This window comes from Ylistrum balloti, unplaced genomic scaffold (assembly GCF_031769215.1).
Source record: "Ylistrum balloti isolate Yb309-2 unplaced genomic scaffold, AGI_CSIRO_Ybal_v1 Utg370574, whole genome shotgun sequence".
Lineage (NCBI taxonomy): Eukaryota > Metazoa > Mollusca > Bivalvia > Pectinida > Pectinidae > Ylistrum > Ylistrum balloti.
In genome coordinates this window covers 670,277-683,032 of record NW_026782359.1, presented here as the reverse complement: position 1 = coordinate 683,032, position 12,756 = coordinate 670,277, and positions in this window count along the sequence as shown.

The following is a 12,756-nucleotide window of genomic DNA, read 5'->3' as shown; positions in this document are numbered from 1 at the left end:
TGCCAGTCAGTTTGAAGATAACCGTTTTTTCACTATTTGAAAAAAAGACATTCCAGAAGCTTGTATTTGAATATTTTGAACGTAGTAAAGTTTCCTTAAGAGGTTGACGGCGTCTTGGTTACCAGATGTTGTTCCAATATTGCTCTACATGTTATCATAAGATGAAATTACTCCGGGGAACATTGGTATGGTATGAAAATAATATATTTCATTTAAAGGGGTAATTTGTACAAAAAACATGTTTGTTTCTTAAAATATTATTGGCATTGTACGGTGGACTGACTGTAGCTACTACCGAAGCGGCGAGAACGAAAACAAGTCCGTACAATTACTTAACATTAATTTACCTTTCACAATCGTTTTAAAAATGTTCACCAGTACTATTGAAACACAAAATCGGTAGATCATATTATACAAGTAGTGTCTGACAGAACTAAAACCCTTTTAAGTCATATCTATGTTTGTTAATGACTGAACCATGTGTTAGAGTTACCCTTTTACTCTGGTCCGGCTTACATGCGACGGGCCTTCCGAATGATGTTCAGTGAGGTAGCCAGCAGCGAGGAACCCCTGCTTCAAAATGGCCCTTGCTGTTCACGGAACGATAAACCAAACATAAAACTTAAATTAACAGACACCAGGTGTGGGGTTAATTTAGTTCAATTTCTATAACAGAAGTACGGCGGTTATGAATCAATGTTTAGGTTATGAAAGCTCTTTGGCAAGTAATTGAAGGGATTTTCTTACCTTATATTCTTCTCGGCGCTTCGATGGTAGTTATATCCGGTCCACCGTACAGTGCGGATGATATAATAAAAATGGGTTGTCGAATAATACAATAATGAAAAATCATCCAAAACATGTTAACACGAACATATATCTTTTTCGTTGAGAGTGACATTTCAGCCAAAATGTGTGAGAATTTGGCTTGTCAACAATTTGTAAATTGTTAGAAACCTTTTTATAGTGCCGTCATAAATGTCCCATGAAATGTGCATCGAAACTGATGACGTTATCAACTTGCGACATGAGCACGCTACATAAACGCTACCCTATTATGATGGCGTAATATTCCATGGAAGCTGTCTTTCCCTACCCTATGTGAAATACAGTATAACCTTCCAGCCTCTTGGAGGGATCGCAAGCCAGAGGAAAATCTGATTAAATAATTAACGTGATGTCATAGATACGAAAAGGTTGATGTGACGCTCGTAAATTGTTACTGTGACGTCATACCCATCCTGACGAGGGAACTCCGCTCTTATCTTAACTGTAGCTAAAACTTTTGTATTGTGGTTTAAATTATTTTCAAATCCAGAGTTATTGCAGTTCAGAGAAGTCGGTAGTAATATTTACACAAACAAAAGTACATTTTCTCAAATGAAATCAATCTGGATTGAACTGGAATTTTAATTATCAACTTCGGAAAAAACAGCAGGTGCATGTATTTTCATACAACAGGGAAGATACACGCATATGATACTTCCTTGGTTGAAAACTGACAACTGATAGGCCTCTATCGGATAAGCAAGCTATGTTTGATCTAGGGGAGGGGGTTAGAATTATATTCATTGACCGATTTTCTCCTATGGAATTTCCGGTTATGTGACCCGGCCACAGTAATTAATGTGAAAATTGCACTCATCTTACATCGCTCTGTATCGTGAACATGTGCATGTATTTCATGTTTCTCCAGTCAGCTGTTATCAAAAGAGACAGATTTCGAGTCAGTCAGAAAGAACAAGGAAATATCTCAGAAATGATGTATATAGGGACAGGCCACTGGAAGATTGGGGAACATGCTGAAATAGGGACAGGCCAACGGAAGATTGGGGGAACATGCTGAAATAGGGACAGGCCAACGTAATATTGGGGGAACTTGCTGAAAAAGGGACAGGCCAACGGAAGATTGGGGGAACATGCTGAAATAGGGACAGGCCAACGGAAGATTTGGGGAACATGCTGAAATAGGGACAGGCCAACGGAAGATTGGGGGAACTTGCTGAAAAAGGGACAGGCCAACGGAAGATTGGGGGAACATGCTGAAATAGGGACAGACCAACGGAAGATTGGGGAACATGCTGAAATAGGGACAGGCCAACGGAATATTGGGGGAATATGCTGAAATAGGGACAGACCAACGGAATATTGGGGGAACATGCTGAAATAGGGACAGGCAAATGGAAGATAGGGGGAACATGCTGAAATAGGGACAGGCCAACGGAATATTGGGGGAACATGCTGAAATAGGGACAGGCCACTGGGAGATTGGGGGAACATGCAGAAACAGGGACATATCACACCCGTCTTTGAACTTCTTCTCTGCACTTCTATCAGATTACACCAGATCGTGATTGTAGCCCTTGTGCAGCCTTGTTTTGGTATTTATCTTTTTGCTAAAGACCGAATAGAGATAAATAAACCACCTTTGATTCGAACTCTTTATTGTTTATAAGGAACGGGAACCAGCAGGCATGACAACGTTTATAGCCGTCTCGGTGTATTAGGCTATCATGTAAAATACCATTCTATCAAGAGCCTCGGAGAACTGCACCATATTGAACTTTTCAGAAAGTTTAGAAACAATTTGGGCAATTAGATGAGGAAAAAAGAGAAACAAATTAGACGAGAATAAAGATGTACGATTTGACATGATTATACGTCAACAAGAGTGATGTCCCTTCTCGCTCTGACGGTGTTAAATGACCTTGGATAGGTGCAAAGCATTCGGCACTTTTTACACCATATCAAGATATACGATACCGAGAGTTCCCGGTAACAATTTCGGAAAGCTCGCAGAGCTAGATGGATTGATGGCCGGTGTTGATTGTCGCTGGCACACTTGGCAGGTTGTAAAGCTAGTAGGCTGTAGCTGCTATAAAAATTGGCATGGTGTCGCTAGGCATGTTAATCTGAAATACTTATGAGGTAATCACACTGGGTCAAAATGTAACACGTCTAAGGCTCTACCGGAGTTGTCGTTCTTTACAGCTACACTGTTGGTACTGTAATGTACTATAGAAGATATTGCCCAGTACCTACCAAAGGTTTGTTACCCTGGAATCAGTTAAAGAGATTTTCAGGTTATAGTTAATCCCATAATATGTTCTGACATTGTATTCATACAATTTATAACCTTATATTTTGAGCACTGAGCTATTGTAGAAGGTGACGTTAATTACATGCAGTACCAACAGTTCAAAGGCGAAGTCGATTCATACAAAAGTACCAAATGAACCCTTTATGTCATAAAATAAAACTATTCCACATATATCATTGGTGAAAATCAAAGGGTAACTGTTGTAGACGTTTAAAATGAACTCTTCTGTAACATTAGCCAAGTAACCTATCACCACACGACCCGAGAAGATGATCCTGCGTCAGACTTCACGTGCTCAACAACAGTATGTCAGGAAAACTATCCATATAGTCTGCGGGGAAAGATGTCGTAAAACAAATTTTCCGGGCCGAATCGGAATGGTTATTACACAAGCCCCGCCCCTCCCCCTCCTATGTATGTCTAACAATGCTGATAGAAATACGCCACATAGAAATTTGTATTCTAGTACAGCATCCTTAACGCAATGAAATGCATCCAGATTCTTGTTATAGGTTAGCTTATAACATATCAATCAATCCCTGTAATTATGTACATATCTGTAGATAACAAATGAGCAGAGTTAAAATCGTTACAGAAGCTAACTCCTGAACTGCGAATGACCACATGGACATGATCTGCATTTTTACTAGACCGTGAATTCAATCAACATGATTTCCAGCTAACTATTTGAAAAGTTGTGTTATTTCAGTGTGACGCTATACTGTCATACTAACAACAATAAAATTATTTTACAGCCATACAACAGTCAGCATCTCACATCCTAGAAATACCTTCAGCAGTTTTGGCACGATTGTTAAAACGCCGGCGGAGTTTCTTTCAGTATCCATCTATGATGTTTTTTCCCTTACTCATTTAACATTTATTTTGATAAAAACAAGACTTGGAATGTTCCTTATCTTGCCAGCTGACGTCATCTCCATAATTTTTTTAATTGTTAATTTGATCAACGGAAGAATACCTATCATCGTCTACTTACGGAAATGACTCCAAACAACAATCTGATGGAACATCGTCATATCCTTACTATATATTATTTTGTAACATGCTTGTCATCGTTATCTTGGTGAAAAGCGGATGACTAAAATAACGTGTCTATCTCCTCCAACTTTCCAATCATACTTAAGTTGGATACTTTATTTTACTAACCCCAGAATATTGCGATATTTTGGTCCTACATAAATTTCTGTGTTATAGTTATCCCAACAAATTCCTGTCTTATAATCATCCTCACAAGTTTGTGTTACCTAGTCCTCAAAAACCTCTCGGCTTTCGTAATTTGGTGTATCTACAGCCCATTACGGTTGTAGCAAACCTCATAACCATATACAACTTTGTCCGGTAACATATCCTAAAATCCCCGGAATGTCATGTCATTTGCATATGCATGCCTCAAAAGTTTATGTCATTTGGTTCCGGAAACCGCACAGCGTCATATCAATTGAACCTATAATCTCCTTCAAGGCGCCCAAACCCAAAATACCAAATTCATTAATTTTTATTAACCCAACACGTCGTGTCATTTCCTTCCGCAACAAACGTCATTATATCAAAGCATTACATCGTACAAGCTCAACAGAGTTGTATCACGTGATCCAACACACCCCAAAACGCCATCTAATTTCTCCCACAACAAACACCGTAAAACCACAGCATTACATCGTACAAACGTGGTCCTACAAACTCAACATCGTCACGCCGTACCAAACGTAACATCGCTTACTGTCGGTGAAACTCGTCAGAACATTATCAAAATCGACACATAGCTTTGTCGCATCACTTCGATGTGTGTTACAATTCTCCAAACTCATTCGGTTTGTATTTGTTCTGAAACCTCGTCGCGCCCCTACCATTTGCTCAAACATTCTGCAATTATGATGCTAGCGTCAAAGGTGGGTACGAAAGTGACGCGTTATTTTCTGTCCTTATTCCGTTGTCGATTGTATTTGACTGCATCCCCATACATCAAAGGAGGCCAACAGTCGGAACCTCTGATTGAATCAAACATCCTGACAGCACCCCGTTATAACACTGAGTGACGAGTCCGGAGACTCCTACCAATCTCGCTATTTCCATTCTTTATGACGCTCACGCGTATGTGCTCTATTACCAAATTAAACTATGTACAATTAAGGCCTTCTGTTGAATGGAACGAGTCTTGTTATTGGTTTTAGTGAAAACATAATTTACGACAATCATCTAATTAATAAAATTTCCATTTTCACTTAAGTACCCATGTCACTCCGTTTTGTGAACCTCTATTAAATAAAGTATTGAACGCGTGGAGCAACAAAGTCGATAGCTATGCCATGTGTCGGACTTGTAATTTCGAGATTGAATTTTGTGTTTATAGTGTTTTATTAACAGTGCTGTTGTACCACAGATATTGTTTCCCCAGATTATTCCTGTCGTTCTTTGTGAGTACGTATGCCTGGATATGACGGCAGGAAATTAGAGTAAACCCACTTGCTGTAAAAGTAATATAATCAACATTAAGTTGTCATCAGCGAATGGACAACAGTTCAGTGTCAATCAGGAACCCAATCACGTGGTCCTGTAGGATAAAATAATGACTATCAATAATCTTTTAGCTATTAGATTCTCGTTAGATTTCTGGGCTGAATAACGAAGAATGAACGTAGCAGAGTTCTAATAATTGACACATACACTGAAAAAATATATACAACATGCAATACATGGAAAATATTCCTTTTAGAAATCAATTTAATCGGTCACTTTTCAGAACCCTTACAGAAAAAAAACCATTTACGTGAAGAAATGCCAAACGAGTCGTAACGCGAATATTGACTGGTAGTTACAGATGTCTGCTCTGTCCAAACTCTAGAATACACGATCTACGGAGCCACTTCAATACAATCACTACTCGGAGTTGTCTCCCCTATAACTAACTAAAAGTGAATGCACCCCAGAATTGTCCTTCGTTATACTACCTGAGAGTGAGTGTACCCCAGAGTACTAACTGACAGTAAGTGTACCCCAGAGTACTAACTGACAGTGTGTGTACCTCAGAGTACTAACTGAGAGTGAGTGTACCCAAGAGTACTAACTGAGAGTGAGTGTACCCCAGAGTACTAACTGACAGTGAGCGTACCCCAGAGTACTAGCTCACAGTGTATATGCCCCAGAGTACTAACTGACAGTGAGTGTACCCCAGAGTACTAGCTCACAGTGTATGTACCCCAGAGTACTAACTGACAGTAAGTGTACCCCAGAGTACTAACTGACAGTGTGTGTACCTCAGAGTACTAACTGAGAGTGAGTGTACCCCAGAGTACTAACTGAGAGTGAGTGTACCCCAGAGTACTAACTGACGGTGAGTGTACCCCAGAGTACTAACTGAGAGTGAGTGTGCCCCAGAGTAATAACTGACAGTGAGTGTATCCCAGAGTACTGACAGTGAGTGTACCCCAGAGTACTAACTGAGAGTGAGTGTACCCCAGAGTACTGAGAGTGAGTGTACCCAAGAGTACTAACTGAGAGTGAGAGTACCCCAGAGTACTAACTGACAGTGAGTGTACCCCAAAGTACTAACTGACAGTGAGTGTACCCCAGAGTACTAACTGACGGTGAGTGTACCCCAGAGTACTAACTGAGAGTGAGTGTGCCCCAGAGTAATAACTGACAGTGAGTGTACACCAGAGTACTAACTGACAGTAATTGTACCACAGAGTACTAACTGACAGTGAGTGTACCCCAAAGTACTAACTGAGAGTGAGTGTACCCCAGAGTACTAACTGAGAGTGAGTGTACCCCAGAGTACTAACTGACGGTGAGTGTACCCCAGAGTACTAACTGAGAGTGAGTGTGCCCCAGAGTAATAACTGACAGTGAGTGTATCCCAGAGTACTGACAGTGAGTGTACCCCAGAGTACTAACTGAGAGTGAGTGTACCCCAGAGTACTGAGAGTGAGTGTACCCCAGAGTACTAACTGACAGTGTGTGTACCTCAGAGTACTAACTGAGAGTGAGTGTACCCCAGAGTACTAACTGAGAGTGAGTGTACCCCAGAGTACTAACTGACAGTGAGCGTACCCCAGAGTACTAGCTCACAGTGTATATGCCCCAGAGTACTAACTGACAGTGAGTGTACCCCAGAGTACTAACTGACAGTGAGTGTACCCCAGAGTACTAACTGACAGTGAGCGTACCCCAGAGTAATAGCTCACAGTGTATGTACCCCAGAGTACTAACTGACAGTGAGTGTACCCCAGAGTACTAGCTCACAGTATATGTACCCCAGAGTACTAACTGACAGTAAGTGTACCCCAGAGTACTAACTGACAGTGTGTGTACCTCAGAGTACTAACTGAGAGTGAGTGTACCCCAGAGTACTAACTGACAGTGAGCGTACCCCAGAGTACTAGCTCACAGTGTATATACCCCAGAGTACTAACTGACAGTGAGTGTACCCCAGAGTACTAGCTCACAGTGTATGTACCCCAGAGTACTAACTGACAGTAAGTGTACCCCAGAGTACTAACTGACAGTGTGTGTACCTCAGAGTACTAACTGAGAGTGAGTGTACCCCAGAGTACTAACTGAGAGTGAGTGTACCCCAGAGTACTAACTGACGGTGAGTGTACCCCAGAGTACTAACTGAGAGTGAGTGTGCCCCAGAGTAATAACTGACAGTGAGTGTATCCCAGAGTACTGACAGTGAGTGTACCCCAGAGTACTAACTGAGAGTGAGTGTACCCCAGAGTACTGAGAGTGAGTGTACCCAAGAGTACTAACTGAGAGTGAGAGTACCCCAGAGTACTAACTGACAGTGAGTGTACCCCAAAGTACTAACTGACAGTGAGTGTACCCCAGAGTACTAACTGACGGTGAGTGTACCCCAGAGTACTAACTGAGAGTGAGCGTGCCCCAGAGTAATAACTGACAGTGAGTGTACACCAGAGTACTAACTGACAGTAATTGTACCACAGAGTACTAACTGACAGTGAGTGTACCCCAAAGTACTAACTGAGAGTGGGTGTACCCCAGAGTACTGACAGTGAGTGTACCCCAGAGTACTAACTGAGAGTGAGTGTACCCAAGAGTACTAATTGACAGTGAGTGTACCCCAGAGTATAGGCATGGACTCTTCTAACAATCAGAATATACAGGTATGGAATGGACTCTTCTAACAATCGGAATATATAGGTATGGAGTGGACTCTTCTAACAATAGGAATATATAGGTATGGAGTGGACTCTTCGAACAATCGGAATATACAGGTATATAGGGTACTCTTCTAACAATCAGAGTACACAGGTATGGAGTGAACTCTGCAAACAATCAGAATATACAGGTATGGGTTGGACTCTTCTAACAATCAGAATATACAGGTATGGAGTGGACTCTACAAACAATCAGAATAAACAGGTATGGAGTGGACTCTTCGAACAATCAGAATATATAGGTATGGAGTGGACTCTTCTAACAATCAGAATATATAGGTATGGAGTGGACTCTTCTAACAATCAGAATATACAGGTATGGAGGGCAGTCTTCAAACAGTCAGAATATATCCGGTATAGAGTGGACTCTTCTAACAGTCAGAATATATCCGGTATAGAGTGGACTCTTCTAACAGTCAGAATATATCCGGTATAGAGTGTATTCTTCCAACAGTCCGAATATATCCGGTATAGAGTGGACTCTTCAATCAGTCAGAATATATCCGGTATAGAGTGGACTCTTCTAACAGTCAGAATATATCCGGTATAGAGTGGACTCTTCAAACAGAACATATCTAATTTAACTTAAAACAGCACTTTCGTGTATACAACTGATATGGGGAGGATGAGTAGCACCACATTAGATCAAAAGTTGCATCAGTACTAGTAACTTGTGATAGAAGACACGCTATTATTGTACTTGTAACCTTCACCAGAATTCAGCATATATTTAGAGACACTGGCCTTGTAATCAATTCACGCTATCGAAACTGTAACAAATTGTGCTTGAAAACAAAATAAATACCGATTAGTTAACAAAAGTTCAAACTCAGAACTGATGAAACAAACTCAGAACTGATGAAACAAACTCAGAATTGATGAAACAAACTCAGAACTGATGAAACAAACTCAGAACTGATGAAACAAACGAAAAAGAACCAGGAAAATAAGGTCAGGTGGTCTGCTCCATTGACGATGATGTGAATCACGTCTTACTTAATATCGCTCAATGACACAAAATATTTCAGTGAGATAATAGTGACGCAATGAAACATTGTCTTCAACAACCTGTTTCCCTCGAAACCCAGTGTTGTTGTAGGTGTGATATTGGGAACTAACCATTGAGTATGGAACAGTGACATGAAAACACTGTATGTTGGACCGGTAGCAAAATAGTAACTTTTCAGAAATGGAAATTTAGTTTACAAAAGAGAAATCGAATCATCTCGTTTATCACACCTGCCGATGTCGTGTCTTTGATCAAGGTCTGATCAGTAAACATGATTGAAACACTAATGATGCTTATGTTATTTAAAGAAAAGACATGGTCAATATATCTAAAGCTTAAACTGAAGGACTACAATTAGACAAAACATCCCCAGAACTCCAATTACAATGGGACAAAACATCTCCAGGACTCTAACTACAATGGGACAAAACATCTCCAGGACTCCAATTACAATGGGACAAAACATCTCCAGGACTCCAATTACAATGGGAAAAAACATCTCCAGGACTCCAATTACAATGGGACAAAACATCTCCAGGACTCCAATTACAATGGGACACAATATCTCCAGGACTCCACTTACAATGGGAAACAATGTCTCCAGGACTCCAATTACAACGGGACAAAACATCTCCAGGACTCCACTTACAATGGGACACAATATCTCCAGGACTCCAATTACAATGGGACAAAACATCCCCAGAACTCCAATTACAATGGGACAAAACATCTCCAGGACTCTAACTACAATGGGACAAAACATCTCCAGGACTCCAATTACAATGGGACAAAACATCTCCAGGACTCCAATTACAATGGGAAAAAACATCTCCAGGACTCCAATTACAATGGGACAAAACATCTCCAGGACTCCAATTACAATGGGACACAATATCTCCAGGACTCCACTTACAATGGGAAACAATGTCTCCAGGACTCCAATTACAACGGGACAAAACATCTCCAGGACTCCACTTACAATGGGACACAATATCTCCAGGACTCCAATTACAATGGGACACAATATCTCCAGGACTCCAATTACAATGGGACACAATATCTCCAGGACTCCACTTACAATGGGACACAATATCTCCAGGACTCCAATTACAATGGGACACAATATCTCCAGGACTCCAATTACAATGGGACACAATATCTCCAGAACTCCAATTACAATGGGACACAATATCTCCAGGACTCCAATTACAATGGGACAAAAAATCTCCAGGACTCCAATTACAATGGGAAAAAAAACATCTCCAGAACTCCAATTACAATGGGACACAATATCTCCAGGACTCCAATTACAATGGGACAAAACATCTCCAGAACTCCAATTACAATGGGACACAATATCTCCAGGACTCCAATTACAATGGGACAAAACATCTCCAGGACTCCACTTACAATGGGACACAATATCTCCAGGACTCCAATTACAATGGGACAAAACATCTCCAGAACTCCAATTACAATGGGACACAATATCTCCAGGACTCCAACTACAATGGGACAAAACATCTCCAGAACTCCACTTACAATGGGACACAATATCTCCAGGACTCCAATTACAATGGGACACAACATCTCCTGGACTCCACTTACAATGGGACACAATATCTCCAGGACTCCACTTACAATGGGACAAAACATCTCCATGACCCTAACTACAATGGTATTTCAAATTAGCTCAGCTAGCCCCTGTCTGGTCTCTGTTACTAAGCAATATCATTGCAACAGTCTTCCCTATTTTTCAGATAAGCACTGTTGCTGCTCCAACATGTTTACATTTCTATCGATACCAAATTATTCTGATTGAAAGGATGCATATTAGCTTGGTTAACAACTTGTGTTTATCACGTCACATGCCGTTCTGATTTCCAAGAGTTACTTCCCTTTGTCTGACTCTACAAGTATGATATAGCGATAAGTTTGATAGCCGTAGGGGCCAAATCAAAAACACATCAAAACATACAATCGCAGGTTAATATTAGCAAAGCTAAATGTATATCATAATTCAAATGGAAATGAGGATAGTGATCAGGGAGAAGTGAACCTAGTCAAGAATGAATTTACATTCAATCCCAAGAAATATAGACACAACATATTGGATAAAGTATACGATACACTAGAAAGTATGTCCCTGTGTTTAGGAGCAATCAACAACAAGATATAAAGAAATCTAACAAAGGGGAGAAAAAACACCAACCGTTCAGAGGACGACAGAATAATCATCAAACAGTGCAGGGTGACGAAGGCGGTACGGCAGTTATAATGGATACCGGATTCTATAAGAACAGCATCAAAAAGATGCTAAAAATGAAGAACACCGCAAAAAATTAAATAAAAAACAAGATGAACTATCAATAAACTTGTCATCTACTGATATCACTGAAAAAGATTCATAACAACTTATTGATTTTGATTACAAAGAAAGTTGTTTTACGGACTGCCTTAAATCCAATAAATCAAGTAAAATAAAAAGAAGCTGTGAAGATGCAAAATTTAGAACACGTCAGCTATACCAACGCGGGAAATTTCAGTTTTATACCGACTGTCAGGTTGGGGATCAAACGCACCAACACAGAGGCTAAGCAGTCAGGCAGACATTTTACTCGAACCATGATATGTACAGAAGTAAATAGCTATGTGAGAGGTGATTTAGCTTTCCTTTCGCATCTACCAAACAGGGTTAACTAAAACACCCACCTTGTAACTCTAGATATAACCAATTCATATCCAAATATTTCAGCAGAATGATGGCGTCACGTTGTGTCACACAGGCCTACTGAGATCGCAAAGCCGTAATTGTAAGCGACTGAAGATTTGAAATGAATAAGCGCTCGTGCTTTACTTATCAGAAGTGTTTCCAGTTTTATTAGTTTTCTATATCTATTTATGTATATGTGGAATTAATCCTGAAGGATTTGGCTAAAAGTACTGTCTTTGACTATTAAAATGAACAAGAGCTACATGGCTGGAATAGTGGATATTTAACCAGTGATCTCTCACTAGGAAATTATCACTCACTGAAAATATTCTGAATTATAAACCGTAGAGCTGTTATGTTTTTCTATATACTGCAAAGTAGGGACATTCTTATTTCAGCTTGATTTTTGAACCCTGGAAACTAGGAGTCATGAATTTGCCAAAATACGCACAGCGCTATCTCTGTATCACCTTGTTATATTTTAATGAAAGAGAAAATAAATTGGTAATAATAACAATCAATGTTTATGATAAAAACACTAATAATGATAATGTAAAAAACAAAATGGCTGTTTCGGGGTCCTGTATGCACGATGTACAACAAACATTTTGTATAAGGACTCTTTTTCAAATCACTTTCTAATACACTAACCTGAAAGGGAAAGTTATTTTCATTATAGAAATATTTGTATTTCACAATCTTTGGTTTAAAAATGTTGAAGAAATAACAATAA